At 36.0% G+C, this 24,006-nt stretch overlaps 1 protein-coding gene across 2 annotated transcripts in view; it reads right to left on the reverse strand.

The window, feature by feature from the left end:
* CHST9 (carbohydrate sulfotransferase 9) overlaps positions 1-23,459 on the reverse strand; it is a 364,924-nt gene extending 341,465 nt beyond the window's left edge. The window contains exon 1 of one of the 2 annotated variants that reach the window (XM_069099840.1): positions 23,109-23,459. The gene's annotated coding sequence lies outside the window, so the exon portion shown is untranslated. The other variant, XM_069099841.1, reaches the window with a different exon arrangement.
* Positions 23,460-24,006: the final 547 nt, after the last annotated feature.

Raw genomic sequence — 24,006 nt, forward strand, 5'->3', positions numbered from 1 at the left:
TATCCATTCTGGAAGCAGAGTTCTACTCTGGCAAAGAGCTCAAAAGTCAAGTAATTGGCTGGAAATATGAGCAAGTACAGGAAGCACAAAAAGATCACAGAATCCTTTTTTGGGGACAAAAAGGATCAACGCATGGAATGGGAGGAAGACATTGCAGTCAGAACTCATGCATCAAAAGCTTCTAAGAAAAATATGAACTGATTATAGGCCATGGAGGAGCCCAAGAAGGATTTTGAAAATTAAGTAAGAGAAGTGGAGGAAAAATTGGGAAGAGAAATGAGAATGATACAAGAAAGTAATCAAAATCAAGTCAACAGTCTGCTAAAGGAGACTCAAAATACACTGAAGAAAATAACTCCTTAAAATAGACTAACTCAAATGGCAAAAGAGGCCCAAAAACCCAACGAGAAGAATGTCTTCAAAAGCCAAATTTGCCAGATAGAAAATCAATTTCAAAAACTCAATGAAGACAATAATTCCTTCAAAATTAGATTGCAGCAAATGGAAGCTAATGACTTTATCGGAAGTCAAGATACTATAAAACAGATCCAAACAAATGAAAAAAAGAAGGCAATGTGAAATATCTCATTGGAAAAAACACTGACCTGGAAAGTAGATCCAGGAGAGACAATTTAAAAATTATTGGACTACCTGAAAGCCATGATCGAAAAAAGAGCTTAGACGCCATCTTTCAAGAAATTATCAAGCAAAATTGCCCTGGTATTCTAAAACCTGAGGGCAAAATAGAAATTGAAAGAATTCACCAATTGCCTCTTGAAAAGGATCACAAAAAAAAAACTCCTAGGAATATTATAGCAAAATTCCAGACTTCCTAGGTCAAGAAGAAAATACTGCAAGTAGTCAGGAAGAAACAATTTGAGTATTATGGAAACACAATCAGGATAACACAAGACCTAGAAGCTTCTACATTAAGGGATGGAAGGCCTTGGAATATGATATTCTTGGGGTCAAAGGAGCTAGGACTAAAACCAAGAATCACCTACCCAGAAAAATTGAGTATAATGTTTCAGGGAAAAATATGGTCATTCAATGAAGTAGAGGATTTTCAAGCATTCTTGATGAAAAAATCATAGTTGAACAGAAAATTTGACTTTCGACCACAGGAAACAAGAGAAGCATGAGAAAGTAAACAGGAAAAAGAAATCATAAGGAGCTTATTAAAGTTGAACTATTTACATTCCTACATGGAAAAATGATAATTGTAACTTATGAAACTTTTCTCAGTATGAAGATAGTTGAAGGAAATATATAAGTATATATATATATATATTTATGTATACATACACATATATATGTATACATACATATATATGTATGTATAGGAGGGTGTATGTATATATAAATATATATGTGTGTGGGCATATATATGTACAAGTATACATAGACAGAGGGCACAGGATGTGTTGAATATGAAGGGATCATATCTAAAAAATAAATTTTTTTATTAAGCAATCAGGGTTAAGTAACTTGCTCAAGGTTACACGGCCAGTTATTTCTGGGCGTGGTGCTGAGTGCCTGAGCCCGGGATTCGATCTCCAGGTCGTTCTGACACTGGAGCCGGTGCTCTTACTTGCTGTGCTACCTGGCCGCCCCTCTAAAAAATAAAATTAAGAAGTGAGAAAAGAATTTATTGGGAGAAGGAGAAAGGGAGAGATAGAGCAATGTAAATTATCTCATGTAAAATAGGCAAGAGAAAACTGTTACAATGGAGGGGAAGAGCAGGAAGGTGAAAAGGAATGGGACAAGCTTACTCATTGAATTTGGCTTAAGGAGGGAATAATATACACACTCAATTGTGTATCATACCCTACAGGAAAATAAGGGAGAAGGGGATAAGAGAGGGGATGATAGAAGGGAGGGCAGATTGAGAGAGAGGATAGTTAGAAGCAAATACTTTGGAAAAGGGATAGGGTCAAAGGAGAAAACAGAATAAGTGAGGGATGGGTTAAGATGGAAGGAAATATAGTTAGTCTTTCACAATATACCTACTATGGAAATGTTTTCCTTAACTACACATGTACAATTTATATCAAATTGCTTATATTCCTAGTGGGGGTGGGTGAGGAGGGGAGAAGGGAAAAAATCTGGAATTCAAAGATTTAAAAACAAATGTTTTTTTTTTTAAATTGTTTTTCACAGGCAACTGGGAAATAAGACATACAGGCACTGGGGTATAGAAATCCATCTTGCCCTACTAGAAAGTTGGGGGAGGGAATGGGGGAGGATATAAGAGAAAACAGATTGGGGGGAGGGGTATCCAGTAGGCTTGCTATTTTGGGGTAGTGGTAGGGGAAAGACAGGGAGAAAAATTTGTAACTCAAAATCTGGTGGAAATGAATGTTCAAAACTAAAAATAAATAAATAAACTGGAAAAAATAAGGCATAGGGCTAAGCTCTGTGGGAGAAATAAAGGTGAATAAGAGAATCATTGCTCTTAAGGAACTTACACTCTAGTGGGGTGAATAAAATTATGGAAATGAATTTAATAAAGAGAATATGAAGATACATTAGAAGTATAAAGTGATTTGGGAGTTCCTGGAAAGGAGCTACTTGAAATATTTCTTCAAATAATCTCATAGATTTATGAATTCACTTTAGAAATACCTATTATATACAATGCACTATCTCAAATAACAGGCTCAGTTTCTTATTTTTGTTACAAACTTAAAATATAAAGGCTATCAGCATAATAGATCAATAAGTAGTCTTAGAATAAAGAAGTTCAAGTCCCTTATCTGACCACATGTGACCTTGGAAAAGTAATTTAACCTTTAAGTGGCATAGTTAACTCTGTAAGATAATCAGGTGCAAAGCAGTTGCTGATCTTCATTGCTTGAGGAAGTTTATCTACTCAGTTCCCTACTCCAATGAAATAACAGGTCCAGATATGCCACTCTCATCCCAGTGAATGCATTGTTTTCCATGTTGAAATTGTTACAGAGTGGTTAAAGTTGTCTAAAATTAGCTAATAATTAATAAATATAAGAGAATTCAGGTTTTTGAACATCCAGGCTCTCTTTAAATGAATTCAGTTTGCTTGGTTTTAAGCACATAATAAAGAAGAAACAAAGTAGATACATTTGAAGGTTAATGGGCTTACAAGTCATAAAGGCAAGGATATGGAGGACTAGACTCTTTCTACAATCATTAGGACATCTCACATCTTTTCAAATTAGGACTTATGCATAAGAGACAAGCTGTTTCAGTGGTCTTCACATGCTTGATACCAATGCCCCTGAGTCAAAAACCTAATAAACTAAAAGCCAAGGACTTACTCAGCACCTCCGCCTTCAGGACCAAGTATGCTCTGACAGAGCTGCATAAACAGACCCATCGGTTTTTAACAGAATTAAATCCTACTTCTCCCCTTTCCTCCCAATGCCAGGGCAGAAAGAAGCTTTTACTGGCTTGGACTGTAATGCTTTGGGTTGCAACTACGTTCCTCTAGATAACTGAAAAAATAGAGAATTGGGGAGGGGGGGAGAATGCCATATTGGGTGTGAATCTACAAGGGCTACCTGAAACAGATGGCCCAGAATCCAGCTGAATTCAATTCTTTCCTCAAGAAGTTACTTGGGGAAGAGTCTGAAGACAGTAGAAAGTGAACTCCTTTCATGGGAGGAGGCAGAGATGGCTTTGATATCAAACTCTCAGGGAAACTGTCATCAAAGGGGAAGGAGTTAAAGTGAGCAATAGGGGAGGAAATGGAAATTACCAAAAATTTGTTCAGGAAACCACCATCACAGTAACAACTCAGTTAAAGACCTTGAGTATAAGCAATAAACCAACCAACATATTAACAACAAATGGGAATATGGTTTATCTTCCAGAGTAATTGTGAGGATTAAATGAGGTAATATAAGGTGCTTAGCACAGGTCCTGGTACAGAGTAAGTGCTATATAAATGGTAGCTATTATTATTATTATTGTTAATTGTTATTGAATTTGTTACTATTACTGTTATTATCATCATATGACCTCAACATAAGCTAAATGAGTCTGGATATCCATGAATAATAAATACTGCAAGAAAATGAAAAAGCAATCAACACTTGTTGATTTTCAAGAGCTTGTAACTACAGAAGGATTTCCTGAATGGTTAAAAGAGAAATAAGAATTTTGAAAGCAGAATTTATGAATTGCACAGGAGAAATAATTCACAGAATAGAAAAATAAACCCTTTAATCCATGGTGACAATTTTCACCAAAGAAACGAGAGTAAGTCATTTGGAATGCAAATACATGGAAACGAAGGACAATCTGGAAGAAAAGAAACATAAAGGAACAATATTAAAAGAGAGTACACACACATTAGAAGTAAAACATACTGATATTAATGATTATAGGATGTAGAAAGACAAATTATGCACGATAGGACTCCCAGAAGAATATGCATGGCAAATAAGAAAACCTGAGTACTATAATGCAACTAATACAAGAAAACTGATGAAAACTTCTGAGTAGAAAAAACAAAGTGACAGTTGAAGGAATCCAAACATTGGCTCCAGAAAACAACAACAAAACTCCTATACTGCAAACCCCAAGATGCATGGTGGATAAATTGAAAAATTCCAATGATAAACAAAAAATTATGCAAACTACATGGAGAAAGATCTTCAAGGAAAGGAAATTTGCCACTAGGAACTAAAAAAGGGAATGAAATAATGAGTTTTGAAGAGTAAGGGAGCTGAAGATACAACCTAAAGCAACATATTCTGCAAGTCTGAGTTTAATTATTAATGAAAAAATGGGTATCCAATAAAATATGTATTTTAACCTTTCCTAGAAATAAAACCAGTCCTGAATAAATTGTTTGCTTTTCAAACATTATAGACAACAGAAATACAGAGAGTTAAACAAATATAGAAACTAATGACAACAACAAAACCAACAGAAAGACCATTGGAAGTTTCTTTCTTAAAGTACACAAGAAAACAGAAGTAAAACCAGTAGTCAAATATAAGGAAAAATAAAGAAACAGGATGAAACACCATGGATTAAACCTCATAACAAATCACCTACAATGCTTTTGGTAACTTTGTGACTGAATGACAGAATGGAAAGATGCATAAAGGAAGAGAAGGAAAGAAGATAGAGGAGATTATGTGATGTATCCTAATCAAGTCAAAAACTAAAGCTGTGAAGGGAATTAACTCCCATAGTCATACAGGAAGAAGAAAGCCTAAAAAAGAACGAAAGAAAAGGTAAGGGAAGGATTGAAGCAAAGAGAAAGAAAGGAAGACATTTTTTTTTTCCTACAGTAAGATGGGGAATTAGTGATGGATGCTCTCATGTGAGAAGAGAGATAATCTATAAAGGGAGATGGGGACCTCAGAATGGGTACTATTTGCATGGATTTGGTGCTTAAAGAGAACACTTATCCTTTCTCAGAAGGAGAATCAGAGCTTCTTTGGAGAAACTGATACTCAGAAGACTGAGGGCACAGACTCAGAAATGAAGACATTTCATGGCAAATGGCGGCAAACTCCTACCATGTGACAATTTCCTATCAACTCCAGGAATTGGTATTTCTAAGAGTGTGACACAACTGAAAAAGGATTCCGGTAACAAGATCTACAAAGCAATAACAGAAACTTTTTAGAAGAAGGAGACTATAATTTTTTTTTTAAAGAAGGAACCTTAAATAGCTACCTCAGAAGTTTTAATTCCATGAGAAGTACAGAGACTACAGAAGGAATAAATTGGTATGAAGTTTAGCAAATTTCTACAAAAATATATGACTGAGAGACGTAACAAATAAGGATAAGGTACATTCAATATATTTTACTTCATTAATAAAACTGCTCTTCTAAGAAAGTGGTAAAATCTTACCATAAAAGTATTAAATTTGTGTTGTTTTCATGAACCCCACAATCACTAGTGGGAATACCAAACAAGTTTTTCTCTTCCTGATGTGCAACTCAGTCGAGTTCATTTGCTAATGCTTACATATTTCTTTTGGGAATAAAGTATTCTAAATCGTTCTATAACCTAAATAGAAAAAAAATAAAACAAACAAAATTTAAATGAATCTTTTTAATTGCTTGGTTTTCTTGGATTTTCTGAGACTGCATAAAATGACCAATTAACCAATATAAATAAAAAAAATCATACTTTTTGGACTATAATGCCTGTATCCCATGCGTAGCAAATTTAAATTTAATTACAAGAGTGAAAATTATTCCCTAAGGCTCAATCTTTTACACTGATTTATTATCAAAAGGTTTTATTTGTGCAAAGTCTTATGATCATGTGTGCATTCCATAAAAACTTAAGCACAAACAGCTTCTAGCTAAGAATTATGTACACACATTGTTTTTCGCTGATGATGTATCACGGTGCCAAATCTAACACAATCAACTTTGGGTGCAGTTATGAATTTCAAAAAAACTTTCATTTATGTTGTTTACAGGCTTAGATATTATTTTTTTAGGGAAATAAAAGCATTTTAAAAAGATTGTTCTACTTTACCTGGTCATCCCTGATATTCTTTTGGGAACCATTAGTATTTTGTTTCTTGTACCTTTTTATCTCATTTCTAGTAAGAATAGTTGTAGCTTTGGGAAGTATGGGAAGGGGAGGTTTATGGATCTCCTTATAAAAGCTAAAATTGCAATTTTCCAACCAACAGATTATAAGTGCAAGCCTTTCCTTCTCCTATAATAGAGTACATTAATATTTTTTCCCCTTCACTAAAACAAATCAAGCACATTCTCACAACTAGTGTTTTTGGAATAATCTTGTCATGGATATATTAGAATGTTTTTTTAAACTTTCTCCACAATATAACTTCATACCCCATCCCAGATGGTTTTCCTTCTGAAATGCCTTTCAAATCTACCACTTCCTCTATATTACTACTGTTACCAATGTAGTCCTTGGACTTTCACCTTATTCCAAGATAAATGCAACAGCCTTCTAGCTGGCCTTCCTGCCTGTAGCTGGTACCCCATGACAGGAAAGGGATAATTGTAAGTGGAACAGAATCGAGGTCCTCAAGTGCAACCCTTTAACTGAATCCAAACTTTACAGAACAAATCTCCTTAATAAAAGGATTTGTTCTGTAAAACTTGGACTCAGTCAAAAGACTGTAACCAAGGATCTAGAAGGCATCATGTGGCCTTGAGACTGAAGGTTCCCCACACCTGGGGTAGATAGAATAGATAGATAAGAAATGATGGCAATGTTTTTTTACATTCTAGGCCCTTCATGTGGTAGAAATCCAGCTCTTATAACTTCTAGTCTTTGTTTCAAATTTTCTTCCCCTCTATTTATATACCTCCCTCTATCCATCTTGGATCCTAATTTCCTCTATTGCTATATTGTATAATTTTACTCTGCCATCTTGGTTCTGCCCCCTATATTGTATAATTTTACATAAAATCATGTTCCTTAGGAACTTCAGTAATATTTGTGCTAACTTCAGGCATTAATGTGTCTTCCCTTTTGGGGAGAAAGAACAAAAATAATGCTTGGTCCTATTGCTTCCTCATGATACTGTTAAATTTTTCCCTATAGTTTATTGGCATATTTCTTAAGCATGCGACCTATTGTAGACTCTGCTTGTATTTCCTTCTTATGACTACAGGATCTGCATTGAAATTTGATTATTCTTAGGTTTCTTTAAACTTTTTTTAATATTTCTTTTTTTTTAATGAATCTTTTCAATAAACAAGTATGTCTTTCTTTTCTTCCAACCTCCCCTGTTTTCTACTAGAAAAACAAACAAGTAAACAGGCAAATTTTTTGTACAGTTAAGCAAAAAACACACTCAGGCCTATGGGTTCTCTGTCCCACATCTACTGCTTCTCATCCTTAGTGACCCTTTTCTGTATCCTCTCATAAGTTCTCCATAGAGGGCTTACCCAACATTATACAACCTTGAATCTAGGTCTCAAAACTCTGTTAGCACCAGTCAGTCAGCCAGCCTTTAGGGAACATGTGCCAGGCCCTATCACCTTAAGCAACCAGGACGTGAAGAAAAGCAAAATAAACAAGCAAAAATACCCGTTCTCGAGGAGATTATTGTCCAATGGGGGAGAGTGTACGAAAAGGGACTTAAAAACAATATATTTGCATATTTAATTGGGAAAGTCTCAAAGGGAAGGAGCTAGCTTAAGGGGGACTGGAACAGGTCTCTGGTGGAAGATGGAACTTTAAGTGAGAATCAAAGGAAGACAGGAGGATCAGCTAAGGAGGAACAGTGACCCAAACATGGCGGACAGCCAGCGAAAATGCTCACAGTCAAGAGATGGAGATTGACAAGAAATCAGCATCGCTGAAACACAAAAAATGTCGAATAAGTGGTAACGTGTAAGAAGACAACAAGCCAGGAAGGGACCAGTTTATAAAGGGTTTTGAATGACAAAAAATAATATTATATATTTGATTGTGGAGGTAACAAGGAGGGACTGGAGTCTGTTGAATAGGGGGTGATGTAGTCAGACCTGCAATTTAAGATGACCAATTTAACAGCTGAGTGGAGGGTGGGCTGGAGTAGGGGTGATGAGAGTTAGAGAGACTGACTAGAAACTATTATAATATTCCAGAGTAGGTGATGATGGCCTACACAAGGGTGGCTGCAAATTCAGAGAAGACTATGATATTATATGAGAGATTTCATAAAGGTCAAAAGGCAGGATTAGACAACTGATGGAATATAGCAATTGAGAGCGTGAGGAGTCAAGAATAACTTTTAGGTTGGTGGTACCCTCAAGAGAAATGGGGAAATTGGAAAGAGTGGAAAGTTTGGGGGTAAAATGAGTCCTGTGTTAGATATGTTGCATTTAAGGTGTCTGTAGGACATCCAGTTTGAGATGTCTAATAGGCATTTCAAGGCTAGAGGTCAGGAGAAAGGTTAAGGCTGGACAATAGATCTGAAAGGTGATAATTAAAAAAATGGGAACTAAGGAGCTCACTACATGAAACAGCATATATGGAAAAGAGATAGAGCCTTGGGGACTCCAAAGGTTAGCATTTGTAACTTGGGTGAATATCCAGAAAAGACAGAGAAGCAGAACTCAAACAGGTAGGAGGAGGTCTTGGAGAGAATAGTGGCAAGTAAAACTAGAGAAGAGAAGATCAGTGTCAAAGGCTTCAGAGGGTGAGAATTGAAAAAATGCATCAAGTTTTGTCAATTAAGAGATCAACAGTGACTTTGGAGAGAGTGGTTTCGGTATAATGATGAGTTTGGAAGCCAGACTGCAATGAGGAGTTAAAAAGAAAGTAAGAGTTAATGAAGTTGAGGTAAACCATTGTAGACCATCTTCTCAAAAAATTTAGACACAAAAGGAAGGAGAAATATAAGATGATAGATAGCAGGAATGGATGACCCAGGTGGGAATTAACTTGAAAATGGAAGTATATATGGGTATGTTTGTAAACATAAAAGAAACAGTCAGTGGACAGAGAGAGATTAAATATAAGTGAGAGAGAAGGAAATAGAGTAGGCGGAATGGAATGAGATCAAAGGTACCTGAAGCAGGGTTTGCCTTGGCAAGGTGAAAGTCCAGCTCTTGATATGAAATAAGAATTAAAGATGATATAGGGTTGGTGATGGTGCAAGTTGTCCACTAATTGTCCCTCTCACTCAATAAGGGACTGACCCACATACCTGTAATCACATTTTCTGGGTGATATCTTTTGTGCCATTTAGGACAGCACAATACATTTGTAAATGGATGGGATCTTAGATAACATCTAATCCAACCCTTTCATTTTATAAATAAGAACACTTAGACCCCAAAAGGTTAACACACCTGCCCAAGTTCACATATATAATGAAAGAAACAGAATTTTGAACCCTGACACCAAAACCAATGATTTTTCCATTGTAACCTGCCACCTTAGCAAGTCATGCTTGGTAATGCACTGCAACTCACTTATACTATCACTGACATTGGGTCATGCACGATTTTGATTCTTTGGAAATTGAGGTCTTCCCCACAACTATATATCACTAGAAGAACACTGATGTTAAAAAAAAAAGTGTGCTTGTATGTGTGAGTTTGAGCTTGTTAACCAACTGAGTGATTTCCCAAATGCAATCCAATCTGCTTTCTTCCTCCTATTCAATTCTGTGCCCAACCCATTGTGGGCAACTCCTCAAATCTAATAATGCATCTAAAGCCAAATTCAATATTATCCTGTCTGCAACCCCACACCAAACTCTCCTGACATTTTTATTGCTATTAATGAATCATTCTCTCAGTCCAAATGGCTGTCTTTATTTCTTTACCACCTTCTCACAAGTCATCTCCTTGCAATTTGGCTTCTGCCCCAACTACTGAATTGAAGCATCCCCTTTACAGGGTTTATGTGGATAGAGAAGCTTCAAAGAGCCTTTCTCCCCTTTTTTTACTGTAATAATTGCTTAAGTTCTCTTACTTTGTTTTTAATACTCTAATACTCACATATTCAGTTACATGACAAAAACCCCATTCCTAGTAAAGTCTTTTAAATCCTCAAAATCTTCAATGAGGTTTCATATGTCAGAAGGAAAGATTTTTTTTTTAAAGCTGCCTAGGATTTCCCATGTAAGAATTACTAGGATGGTCTCACTTTCAAAGTGATTGCACTTCTATCCAAAGAACCTCTTAGGTACTTTTCATTCTTTTACAAACTTTTCCTTAATGGGGAGAGAGGGAATATGAAGAAAACCTTAGTCTTAGGTACTTGTTGCCCTAATGAAACTATATTTAGGATGGCTTTGGGGTATAACTGATAGAGTCATGGCTAGTATTGATACTGGCTCTTTAAAACTGAAAAATGAAAGAGAAGAAAAATATAAAAAATGAAAGAGAACAAAGTTGAGAGAATAGTGAGATGGGGTGAGGTATACTCAGAAAGCGGACTTCAAAGTGGAAACATGCCCATCTAGTCCCCAGAATGCGTTTTGTTTTCCTTATTAGTATGAGGGTAGAGACCAGGGTTTGAGCTTTCTCTGTATCTCCAGCAGTTAGCAGAATTTCTGGCACATAGTAAATGCTTAATAAATATTTATTGATAACTTTGTTGCTGAATCATAGAGGTACAAAGTGAGGAGGGGACAAGAAATCATACATGGAAAAGCCTTTCTCGGCCATGGAATTTATTTCTTCAGTTAAGTGTGTGCAGTTTGGAGGAGGGGATTTTCCCCCTGAAATTATTTTTATTTGGGGATTTGGGGATTTAAATGGGATTCAAGCTAAAAGTAATGGGGCTATCTCTCCCTTGAATTCTTAAAATAAAGGCTGGATGACCACTTTTCTAGAAGAGTGATACTTAGTTGAATGCAGATTAAACCTCTAATTCTAAAACTTTGTGATTCTGTGATTTTATGCCATAGACTTAAAGTATCTTTATTATTCAATAGCTGGATCTCAGTGTATGTGGTGGCCTACTGTGGTCATAAGATTTGGTCTTAATGAACACTGTCTTGATATGGACAAAGGCCGATGCTTTGGAAAAGACAGTGTAGAAAGGGAAAAGACTATTAGATATGAAATCAGAAAAAAAAACCTTGAGTTTCAACCTTGACTCCCACACTCACTGTGTGATTATTAGCAAGTCATGTCACTTCTCAGAGCCTCACTGTCTCATTTGAAAAATGAAATTATGGAGTTATAGAACTGCAAAAGGGCCATAGAAACCATCTAGACTGATCTGTACCAGAATACGCTCCTTCTCTACAAAAGACAAAATGAGTGCTTACCCGCCTAACATCTTTTTAAATATTCCAAGAGAGAGGGAACCCATAACTATCTGGGGCAACTCCTTTCAAATCTAGACAGCTGTACTAGGAAGCTTTGACCTTTTATGTCTTGCCTAAAATTTGCCTCTCAGCAATCTCCACCCATTGGTTCTAGTTCTGCTTTCTGGGACCAAGATGAAAAATTTGGTCCCTCTTCCATGTTGAGCTGTTTTTCAGTCTTGTCTCACTCTTTGTGACCCCATTTGGAGCTTTCTTGGCGGATACTGGAGTGGTTTTCCATTTCTCTCTTCAGCTCATTTTATAGATGAGGAAACTGAGGCAAATAGGGTTAAGTGACTTGGCCAGGGTCACACAGCTAGTAAGTGTCTGAGATCACATTTGAACTCAGGAAGATGAGTGAATCTTCCTGACTCGGGGGCTCTGAGCTCTATCCACTGCTCCACCTAGCTACCCAGTACAAAAACCCTTCAAATACTTCACAGTTATCATCTGTCTTTTCATAAATCTTTTAATCTCTGGACTAAACAATCTTTAATTATTCAAATGATCCTCCTCTGGCATTATATCAAGATCTTTCATCGTGTTCATCATCGTTCTGTAAAGCCTCTCCAGATTATGAACATCTTTCTTAAAATACTGCTCCCTAAACTGAAGCCAAGACATAGCATGTGGTATATTCAGGGCAGAGGACAACAATATTATCACCTTCTTCATTCTGGTTGTTGGACCTCACTGAAATACTAGCCAAATTCACATCACATTTTTGTATTTTTTTCCTTATTTTTAATTATTAAATTATACTGAGCTTATAGTCCATTATAATCTCCAGATATTTTTTTTCAAAACTAACATTTTCATCTTGTATTCATGAATTTGAATTGTTTTGTACATAACTATGCGTACTTTAGATTCACCCCTATTTAATTTCAGCTACTTGATTTTAGCCTAATGTTCTAGCCTGTCAAGGTATTTTTGGATCTCAACTCTAATATCCAATGTTACAGTTAACCCTTTTAGCTTTGTATCATCTGCAAATTTTACAAATATATTACATATGCTTTTCTCTTAGATAAAAAGACAAGGCAAGAAACAGAGTAAGGGATAGGGGAGGAGTTATCCAGAAGGAGGCTACAGTTGACCATGTTAAACATTGCAAAGAAATTAAGAAGCATGCGGACCCACAGAAGGGCATTGGATTTAGTAACAAGAAGATCAAGGCTGACTTTACAAAGAGGCATTACAGTTTTGTAGGGTAGATTAAGGACAAGGTATTAAAAAGTGGAAGAGAGGCTAATATGTAAAGTTTTTGTTATTATTATTATTTTTAAAGAATTTAGCTGTTTCTAGCAACAAATGAGGTTAGTCTCTCTTGACTTGTTTTTAGTAAAGCATTTCTTTCATAATTTCCTTTTCTAGACATTCAATAACCATGCTTTTTATAAAAGGTTCCAGGTTTTTGTCAGGAATCTATATCATGCTCACTGGTTTATATAATCTGTAGACTCCATTGCTTTCCCTTTTTAGAAAAAAGATAAAATATTTGTTCTTTAGTCCTGAAGCTCCCCTTAAATTCTCAATGATCTTTCAAAGATCAGCAATAGTAGTTCAGTAATCACATCAGCTAATTTGTTATTGTTGTTGTTTTAGTAAGTAGCCCGCCTACATGTTAAAGGTACCTTCAGGGTGTAGTTTTATGATGTAGTTCTTTTGAGCCTAGAAACTTGTAATTATCAATGGAAGCAAGACTCTTATACTCTATTTTTACAAGTCACGAGTATCAGTTTCCTAGAAGTCATTTCTATTCTGCTATTTTTCATGCAAAGATCATTCTCCTTAATAGGGAAAGCAGAAGCAAATTAAGAGTTGAGAGCTCAGCCCTCTCTTTCTCTGTCATTTCATCCACTCCAAGGAGAGATCCTGTCCCAATTTTTATCTTTTTGTTCTACCATGCATAGCCAAAAACAACACCAGCAACAATAACAACATTCCCTTTTTGTTGTCCTTAGTTTTTCTGCCTGGACTTTTTCTGCCTGGACTCCCTTCTGTGCTCTGACACTTTAATGGTATAATTCAGAATCCTTCCATCCTTTGTTTTTATCTTCTTATAACTTTCTTGCTTCCAAACTTTGCACATGTTGTTGTTGTTTCGATCACAATGGACTGATGAGTTTCATGTCCAACTGTGTCGATCTCTTTAGACAACTTCTTTTATTTCTTACAATCACTTTTCCTTTTCAAATTATCATACTTGAGAACTTCTCATCCCACTCTGGTTAATTATTACCCACATTGTACATCACTATCTCAGTGTATGGCATTTATTGCTTTCTCCTTTCTTGGATTTTGTCTATTGTGAATTCCCGGACAGCTTTACTGCTAATCTTCCTAAACCATAGATACTTTCTATGGTATCTAGTTTAGAGGGTACACCTATGGGATTTTCTCTTTATTACTTCCTTTTACATTTAAATCTCATTTTTATTGCCTGAGCTAAATAAAACTTGTAGCAACAAGAAGTTTTGGGGGGAACTTTTATAACTGTATTTGGGATAGAGGAGGATCAAAGAATGGATTAGATTACAGTCTGGGTAGATGGGATGATAAGCAAAGTTATAGAAATGATTTTTTAAACACTAGGCAAATATGTTTCTACTGGCATTTATTAGGAACACTCTCTGAATAGGAAATAAAACTCTTATATTTCTATTTTACTTACCACACATGATTTTTGTAAAGAAACAACTCTGTAAAGTTAAAGCATTAAATAAATGTGAATTATAATTATTATATTCCATCACATGAAGGACCTCCATGAAACAGATTGATTGAATTTCTTATTTCTAAATCTGTCATACAAGGTCAAATTTATTATACCTGAGAAATTATTTTTCTAGATTAGTTTTAAATGGTGGAATAGAGCAGTCAATATACATTTATTAAATGCCCAATATATGCTAAACACAAGCTACCCAAAGTAGTAACTTAGATTTAAGGGAGAGCCTAATTTTAAATATTATTTTTTAATTGAAGATGCAATATTAATGTTAAAATGAGGATTGGGTAGAGATAGTGCTTTATTTTTCAAATGTTACTCATACCAAAGTACCTACCCACTGTCTTTCCTATGCAAGATTTCCCTTAATTGGACTAATATAAAAATCATTCTTTTTCTTTCCTCATTTGTATTTTCATAGATACCTCCAAAATGAGTGTATGAGCATGTGCATGATGTATGTATATTTTTGTACATAAATATATTATATGTGACCATATATGCATATGCATATATGTAAATAAATATATATTTATTGTAAATAGGTTTGGTGGCATTGCGTAGATTGTTAATGACTAATGACTTGAACCCAGAATTGAATATGATCAAGATATAGAGTTGGATCATGTCTGAGGAATTATAAAGCATTTTGAATAATCATAGCCTTCATACTTCCATGAAAGCTTGTATTTTTAACAAAATATTCTCCTTTATGGCTGTCATATGACTATGAATAATGGAATATCACTACATCCAAAGAATCAAAATTGTAGATGATTAAAGGGCAATAGAAATATAGTATATATGTATATAGTAAATATAATATATAGTATATAGAATAGTATATAACTCATCCCATTGTCATATAGCATTGACTTGGCCATGAGAAGTAGAATACAAAACATTAAGGATGTGTATGACAGGAAGAAATGTATGAAGCAGTCATATAGTGAGGGATAACATACACAGTCTAAAAGCTGTATTGGTAGCCATAAAATATGTTTTAAAAACTAATGGAAGGTTTCCAGCATATTGCTTAGATTCTCTATGTAGGATTTCAGAAAATCCTGAACGAGAAAGAAATGTGATGAGAAAGTGTGCAAAACTGCAATCTGTAACCAGTGGAGGGAGTATCTACACTTATGAGATCATGTATCCATAGCAATACCTCAAATTAATCTATCTGCACTCATAAGATTTTAGAGTAGGAAGGACCTTAGAGATTGTCTAGTTCAAATATTAAATTTTATAGATGAAGAAACTGAGACCCAAATAGGAACTTGCTCACTTAACCTTGTAAAGAATAAGCATTTTTTTAAATTTTATTTTATTTTTAATTTATGGAATAAAACAAGCATTTCCATGACATAGTATATAATAAAAATATGATTGTACATGAAATTGCAAATCTACTATGTAAAACTTGCTATTCTTTTAAAATATACAATAAAGTTATGTAAGTTTTTTTCCTTCCCTCCCAGAAGACCACTATTAGAAGCAAATAGGTATACGTGTGTGTGAAATTAATTCTATACATGCTTATATTTATCAGTTCTTTCTCTGGATGTAGATAGTGTATTTCTTAATATTACCTTTACAGTTAATTTGCATATTTACAATAGTCAAAATAACTTATTTGCTTAGTCATTCTTAAAACAATATTGCTATTATGTTTACAAGGTTCTCTTGGTTCTGCTCATTTCACTCATTTTTTTGTGCAAACCTTTCCATGTTTCTCTAAAATCATTGATCTCATCATTTCTTATACCACAATAGTATTCCTTCACAATCATATACCACAACTTGTTCAGTTATTAATAAATTGTTCAGCATTTAACAAACACTTCTTGACTGAATGATTGCCCAATGTCTCATAAATAGTAAATGACAAAGGTAAATCTTGAACCAAATCTAACCACTCCAAATTCAATGTTCTTCCAATACACTACACTGCCTCTAATAATGTATACAACAATTAAAGGGCATCCTGGTAAGTTTAAGAAAAGATTAGTCCTTTACTTAAGAATAAAAGTAATCAGAAGATACAGTAATCTAATGATATGACCACTGGACTTGGATTCAGGCGACTTTGGCTTCTAATTCCTGCTCTGACAATATTTGTTTAACTTTTCTCTTGGCCTCAGAGAATTTTGAGTTGTATGTAGCCTTAATTCCCTCCTGGCCGAACATATTTTCCATGAACAGGAATTTCTTCTGCAACATCCACGAAAAATGATTTTGTTTATTCATTAAACATTAATTGTCCCTACTGTGTACAAGACTTGATTTTGATAAGCAAAAACCATGGAACCAAATTGTCTATGGTTACACCTATTAGGGGACCATGCATGATTTTAACACATGCAGGACCGACACATTGCTCACCTCAGCCAAATTATTGCTTAATATTACCTACAGATAACAAACACAGTGAGATTCTATGTTATGGTATTCACTCCAGGATCAGAAAATTAGTTATGAAGGGATCCTACAGGAGATCTTGTCCAACAATAAGACCATAGATTTAGATATAGAAGGTATTCAGGAATCCCTTTCATCCAGACTCTTAATTTTTGATATAAAGAAACTGAAGTTCAGAGAGATTGTGCCTCCTCCAAGACCATATAACAAGTAAGTAAGGTGAGATTTGACTTCATATCCACTGCACCACCTAGTTATGTCTTATTTCTATGTTTTAATCAGTTGTAGCTTTGACAATGTGGTCTGTTATCATAAAGAGTTTGTGAAAGTTTGATTGTTCTCTTATATTTTTCACAAAGATATCTTCAATGACAAGCACTTAACACATTTCCTGGTATATAATAGGCACTTAATAAACATTTATTGAATTTAATTGAATCAATTCATGTGTAGATCATTCTCATACAAATTATATAGGAACAATTAAATAGAGGCTACATAACACAGTCAAGTTTTGTATCTGTGGTGAGAAAGTCCATGGTACAAATTCTGCTTCTCATATTTACTAACTGTGTGACCATGGATAAGTCAGTTAACCTTTCTGACCCTCAGTTTCCTCATCTGTAAAATTAGAGGAATGAAAACTGTAGTGCCTAACATAGAGTTATTGCAAGGCTCATTTGACTTGATGTCTATAAAGATTTTCACAAACATTAAAGTGCCATATGAAGGTCAGTAATTATTATTGGGTGTAAGTGAGGGAGATGCATGCTGACAGATGTGGTTCCACCCTCTTAAGAGGGATACCCAGTGCAGAATTCAAAAGGAATAAGGAGCTCCTATAGATAATAAGATCCTCCAGATGATTTTTTTGAAGATGCTAATTCACTGATAAACCAGAGAATACTACAGGACCTCACCAACAAAATCATGACCACTTAAAAGATTTCAGTCTATGATCAATATATGATTGATTATATACTATATGCAGGTGGATACTGGTCCAATAGTACATCTATCTTGTATAGGTCCTTCAGACAGACAACAAGACCAATAAGTGAATAGGAAGAAGAGAGGATTGAACTGTAATACTTTTGAGAAATCATTCAAAACTTTCAATAATCTGAAACTTCTCTCTAGTACAAAACACATCTTTTAACACCATTCTTCTTCTAGTTATTTAGTATAGGTATGAATCATGGAATACCAAAATTACAAATAATCTAAAAGGCAATGGCAAAAAATCACTGTGGGCTTAAGGAGAGTAGGTTATGGTGTATTTCAACCATAGTTTTTGCTCATAAGAAGTGGCCTTTTTGATGACTTTTATAATCAGAAATGGGCTAGTCATGTAGCAAGAACAAAGGAAAAGAGATGGTTATCCTAAGTGATACAGCACTGCTCACAGAATGGTAAAGGGCCTGGAGGTGGGCCCTCAAACATATTGGATAGATGCTCTATGTGGGCTTTTCTAAAGTTAAGGAATTATACTAGATTCACATTGTAGTTCCTTTTAATTATAAAAATATGTAATTTTGACTTTGCAATTTAAGTACTAGGAAGGATCAGATTCATTTAATAAATATCCACATAGAAGATTCTGTAAGGTTTAATTAAATTTCTGACTAAAGATTTTCTTTAACAATATCTGAGTAACTGAGCCAAGTTTTATGAAAGAAAGTCCCTTTTCTCTCACAAAAGGTGCATTTCCCCTTCAAAATAAGTTCCTTAAATATTTAAAATAACAAGTATATGTATTATGAAAACAGTGAATATAATGAAGGGGACTTTCTAATATCCTTTTGCCATCCTCCATGCTTTATAAAAGCTATCATTTTATTTTTTTTGTTCTCTACACTTAAAGTGGAAATTACCTCATTTGCATTTTCAACTATTTTTGTAGTTCTCATCATTTCCACAGAGGTTTTCCCTTTCTTTCTGAGTCCATAAAGTTGGTAATTTGACACAATCTGTATGTACCTAAAGTACTGCAGACATAAACAAGGTGTTAAACAGCAAAGCATCATGGTGTGAAGCAACTTCTCTTTCAAACACCTGTTTCATCCTGAACCAATTTTGCCCTGGAGCTCTGGAGCAGCACAATAGAAATCTGGCAAATTGGCAGTCACCTTGACTATCTTATCTAATAATTCCATACAAACAGCACATGCTTAAAAGAGGGTTCCTTGTGAAATGTATTCTGATTCTGGATATGGTTACAATGACAGAATGGACAGAATCCCTCATCAGAGTAGGCTGGAATTGTTTTGCCTTTATGCAGACTTATATTTAAGGCATATGAATATCATTGAAGCATGTGCATTTGCAGATATGCTTGGGCAGGTGTGTCCCACTTTGAAAAAGTTCTAATTATGTAATTCCAGATTTACAATAGGGAATCATAAAAGGACTAATTCTATTTTCTCCTCCTTATATTGAACTTTCTGGTTGTGATCAAAATAGACTCCAACCAACAAAAATTGTATATAACAGAATGAATATTTCAGTAACAATTTCATGTATAAACATGAAGTACACAAAATTTAAATATATACATATATGTGTACACTAATCTAAGAGTTACCTCAATTATCCTCTTCAAATTTGGATCATCTCTCCAAAAATTTTGATTATAAGTTTTTTTCCTTTAGTCATCCAAGTCACTTTTGGGGAGATTGTCTCCTATCCTAACATTCCCATAAACAGGTTTGTGAGTTCAACGATTGCAGGATTATTTTAATAATAAACCAAACTAAACAAGAATAAGGGAAAAAAGCTCCACTCTAAAAGACAACCCCTAAATTCCTAAAAAAAAAAACTTTTGAAGTCATTTCATAGACAGATGCAAATCATTTTAAAATAATCATGAAAACTACTACTCCTATTGCCATGAATTATTATGAACAATTGTGATCTCATAGACAATACTGTGATTTTTTTCCTCAATAATTCAAATCCAGTATTTTAAAAAACAAGGATACTATACTAACTATAAATAACACTAACTTGTTCTAAAGGAAAAATTTTTAATGATCCAGATTCACAGATGCTGTGTAACATCTAAAGGTTTAAACTAGAATGGCCGAATTGATGTAGTCAAATATTCAAAAATTTATAATGTATATTTTAGAAGCATGTCTATAATTGGGGTCCATTTTCTTCAACATTCAAGTCACATTCTGGCAATGTTAGGCATTAACTCATCCAAGCCACTGGAGCACCATTTGCAGCAGGACCATAGTGGTTAGATAGCAACCTAATGTCTTTTCATTATATATTTTAAAACTCTACATGTCTGTATTAATGATTTGCAGTTGTGAATCTAATCCACCAGTCAGCTATGTTTTCCTCATAATGTGAATGAAGTGTTTGAAGGCCCTCTATCCAAAACTGGATTGCTTGAAAAAATCTTACATTTTGTCTAAAATGTATGTTCAACATGTTAACTATGAAATGCTATTTAGAGTGGAAGAAGGAAAAAACATCTGAATTCTTTGAAAAATTCCAAAGGGATATAATTCTGCTACTTCAAAGATCTCCTAATGAGAATAATTTTTTAAAAAAAGAATACTTCTTAAGTATCATGTATATGGCAACAGTAAGGAGATTAAGGGTATAAGTAACACAAACTCATTCATACAGAGGCTGAGGTAATGATACAACTGAAATATATAGCACATATTTGATCAGGAATAAACTACATAACTTACTTAGAATTATATGAAGTTTGATGCATACAATTTGAAAGTTATTTCAGAGAAGAGATTTTGACCTTTTGGGAGCTATATTATGATATCACAAGGTCATTTAAAATATCCCTTTGGAACACAATGTGCTACCTTGATTATTAAAAAAGAGAGGGTTAGAATGATGCCAAGTACATCCTATATCTATCCTAATATTCAACTTCAAAAATAAGGCCAGCTTTTTTTTTTCCTGATGAAAAGAAAGAAACAGAAAAACAGGAAGGATAAAGAAGGACAAATAACTTTCACATCACTTTAGTGACCTGACATCCAACACAGCAGCTGTTAAAAACTTTCAAACAAAAATTGTTTCAGAGATAGAAAGAAGGAAGAAGAGAGAGGAAGAGGGATGAAGAGGGCTAAGGACAGAGGTTTTTTTTTTTAAAAGAGCCCACATGTAACAGATGCTGAACCTGGGTCAACATCATACACCATAAAAGCTCTCATGATGTTCATGGAAATGTATGAAACGTGTACATACTTTTTGATACCTGTGATAATAAAACATTGTATTTTAAATGAGTGGGAGAGAGCAGATGGTTGGTAATGGTTTAAAACATTTACGTTTTTGGACTGTCACCAAGCCGCTGTATTAAAAAATATGATGTTTTGTTATTACATGCTAACATCTATCTACAAGGTGTTCTTCTGAAGGATGGTACTGCAATAGTGGAGATAAAAATAAAATGAACCAAGAGGAAGAAAATTTCTCATCTAACTAAATTCACATGTGACATCTTGCTTATTGACTACATTAAATCAAAATGTTATTAGAGTGACAACAGTATTTGCATTTCCCCTCACTAAGTTAAGCAACCAACTCCAAGGGCCTGGGTACTCTCTTATATTCTATTTAAGAAAGCCTGTAGAATTTTAATTTTTGTATTCATTTGCACTTGATAAATACAATGAAAATAGTATGCTTCATTTTCCCATAATGCACTTGTAAGGACCTCTCTTCTTTGCATTCTTTGAAGCATGATGGAGCCTAGTAGTTCAGAACACTTTGTAGACCATTATAATTAAACAATAAATATTTGTGGAATTTCATTGGATCATCACTATTCTCTATCATTAAAGTGGATTAAGAGTACAAGGACAGCCCTATTCAATGACCCTGATTTAGAATGACAAAGTGAATATTAATATCACTCACATATTATTTTAGTGTGCAGTGCCCATGTTAATCTAAAAGATACAAGTAGCAAAATGTTGAGAGTTACAGATGAGCTTCTACAAGGGACAGAAAAAAATGTTTAGGGTAAGGAAGAAACATTAGACTTTAATAAATGATACTGTTAATTAACTGAAAATTGAAAAGATGAATCCAATGACAAGGAGAGTTTTAATCTGACACTAAAATCCGTGTGTGCATGTGTATGTGTGTGTCTGTATTTGTGTGGGTGTGTGTGTATGAGAGAGAGAGAGAGAGAGAGAGAGAGAGAGAGAGAGAGAGAGAGAGAGAGAGAGAGAGAGAGAGAGAGAGAGAGAGAGAGATTCTTCCCCCAATTGCTTTCTAGGTTCTCAAAACTCTGGGAACCATTGGGGAACAGTTTGCTTGTGGGAAGGAGCTGGAGGCCGACACAAGAAGAAGGCGGGGGGAGCTTACATGTGTGAACTTAGTTGGAAATAAAGTGACAGCCATCAAGCACAATCTGGGCTCAAACAGGCTGAAAATGCCTTGGAAAAAATGCACTTGACTGACAGGGTGGAAGGGAGAGTAAACAGTTTTAAACATTCACAGAGCAAACACACACACACACACACACACACACACACACACACACTCCAGTAGCAGCAGCAGCAACAGCAGCCACTCACACTCCTTTTCCCAAGCCCACTATGAAAACTTGATCCCGTAGCTCTCCTAGGGACCAACCTACCATTTACACACAACGTCAAACAGGAGCTAAGAGCAGAGTTAGGAGTTTGGGAAAGATGTCAAAAGAATAGATGCAGAGAGGGAGGACTTAGCTCCTTCATTTCAGCAAACACCCATGTGAGAAGAGCGGAATCAAGCACCATCCAAACTCCACAGGACCTCCCCTTCCTCCACTGCCAAGCTCCGTTTCTCTCCGGGAGCGCCAGACCCGGGCACCCCAGCGCCCACGACACCCGTACAGGTGGCTCCCCCATTCCAGGCCCCCCCCCCCCCCCTCCATCTTCTATCAGTCTTCTTGCCTTCCTACTTCGTCTTTCTCCCCCCCACCTCAATAAGCATAGAACCCCAATAAGAAAACAGCGCTTGGTTAAACTTCCCCAGGAGAGTGAGAAGGGAAAGGATGCCTTCCCTAGCAAGCAGAAGGTAGCAGAAAGTCACCTGGAAGGTGAGCAGCAGGAGCGCGACTCCGCGCCCGCCTGCGGAGATCTGGGGGAGCGAAGCTTTGCAGCTGGGCTTCCCCTTCCTCCCTCCAAACTCCCCTTATTCTGCAGACCTCTTCACAGAGCCCGTTACCTGGCGGAAACTGCTGCTGGGCGCGACCTGTCTGCGCTGGGGCAGCCCCAGGTAGAGCACCCCGCCACCTCCCGCTCCTGCACGAGCGCGGCTCCCGGAGGAAACTTCGCAGCCCTCTGTGCAGACACTGAGCAGGTCGGTCCGCAGGCCCCGCGAGCCCTTTGCAGGGCCCCTTGTTTGCTCAGGAGAGCCGGGAGAGCAGCAACGGGAAGCCTCCAGGCGCACTATCTCTCCTAAAGTCAGCGCCGGACTCTGGCAGCTGCCTCCTTCCTCGTCACTCTCTCCCTCCCTCCCTGGCTCCCCTCTCCTCTGCAGCGCAGCCTGCGAAGCAGTGCGGTGGCCCCTCCACTCTGGCCAGCCCCGCCCCTCTCTCTCTCCTCTCCATCTCCCTCCCTCAGTCACTATCTTTTACTCTGTCTCCCTCACATTTCCCCCCTCTCTTCTTTCCTTATCCTCCTCTCTTTCTGTGCCTAACAAACTCCTTTCCCCCCTTTTCCCTAGCTTATTCTGTCTTCTCGCTCTGCTTGCTTGCCCCTTCTCCTAGACTCACTTCCCTCGCTTCAAGTCCATGTTTTCCTGCTTCATCCCAGTCTCAAGACTTGCCTTTCCTCACTTTGATTGCCACCTCCCTTTTCTTTCTTCCGGCCCTGTCAAGACTCCTGACATCTTTGCTGTGGTTTTTCTTCACTGGTTTTGGATTTCACTTCTTCCATTAATCTCCAGTTTCCCTTTGTAGGTTTTTTTTTGTTGTTGGTCCAAGAAGGTGATACACAGTCAAGATGGATAAATCACTAGTGTGAACTCTATTCATTGACTCATACATTTCTTTTATTTGTCAGAAATCTTTTTTTTACATGAATATACATACACACATGCATATCTGTACATATATATGCCG

This window comes from Petaurus breviceps, unplaced genomic scaffold, assembly GCF_028583685.1.
Source record: "Petaurus breviceps papuanus isolate PSGF00001 unplaced genomic scaffold, PetGlider_PUasm1.0 38, whole genome shotgun sequence".
Classification (NCBI taxonomy): Eukaryota; Metazoa; Chordata; class Mammalia; order Diprotodontia; family Petauridae; genus Petaurus; species Petaurus breviceps.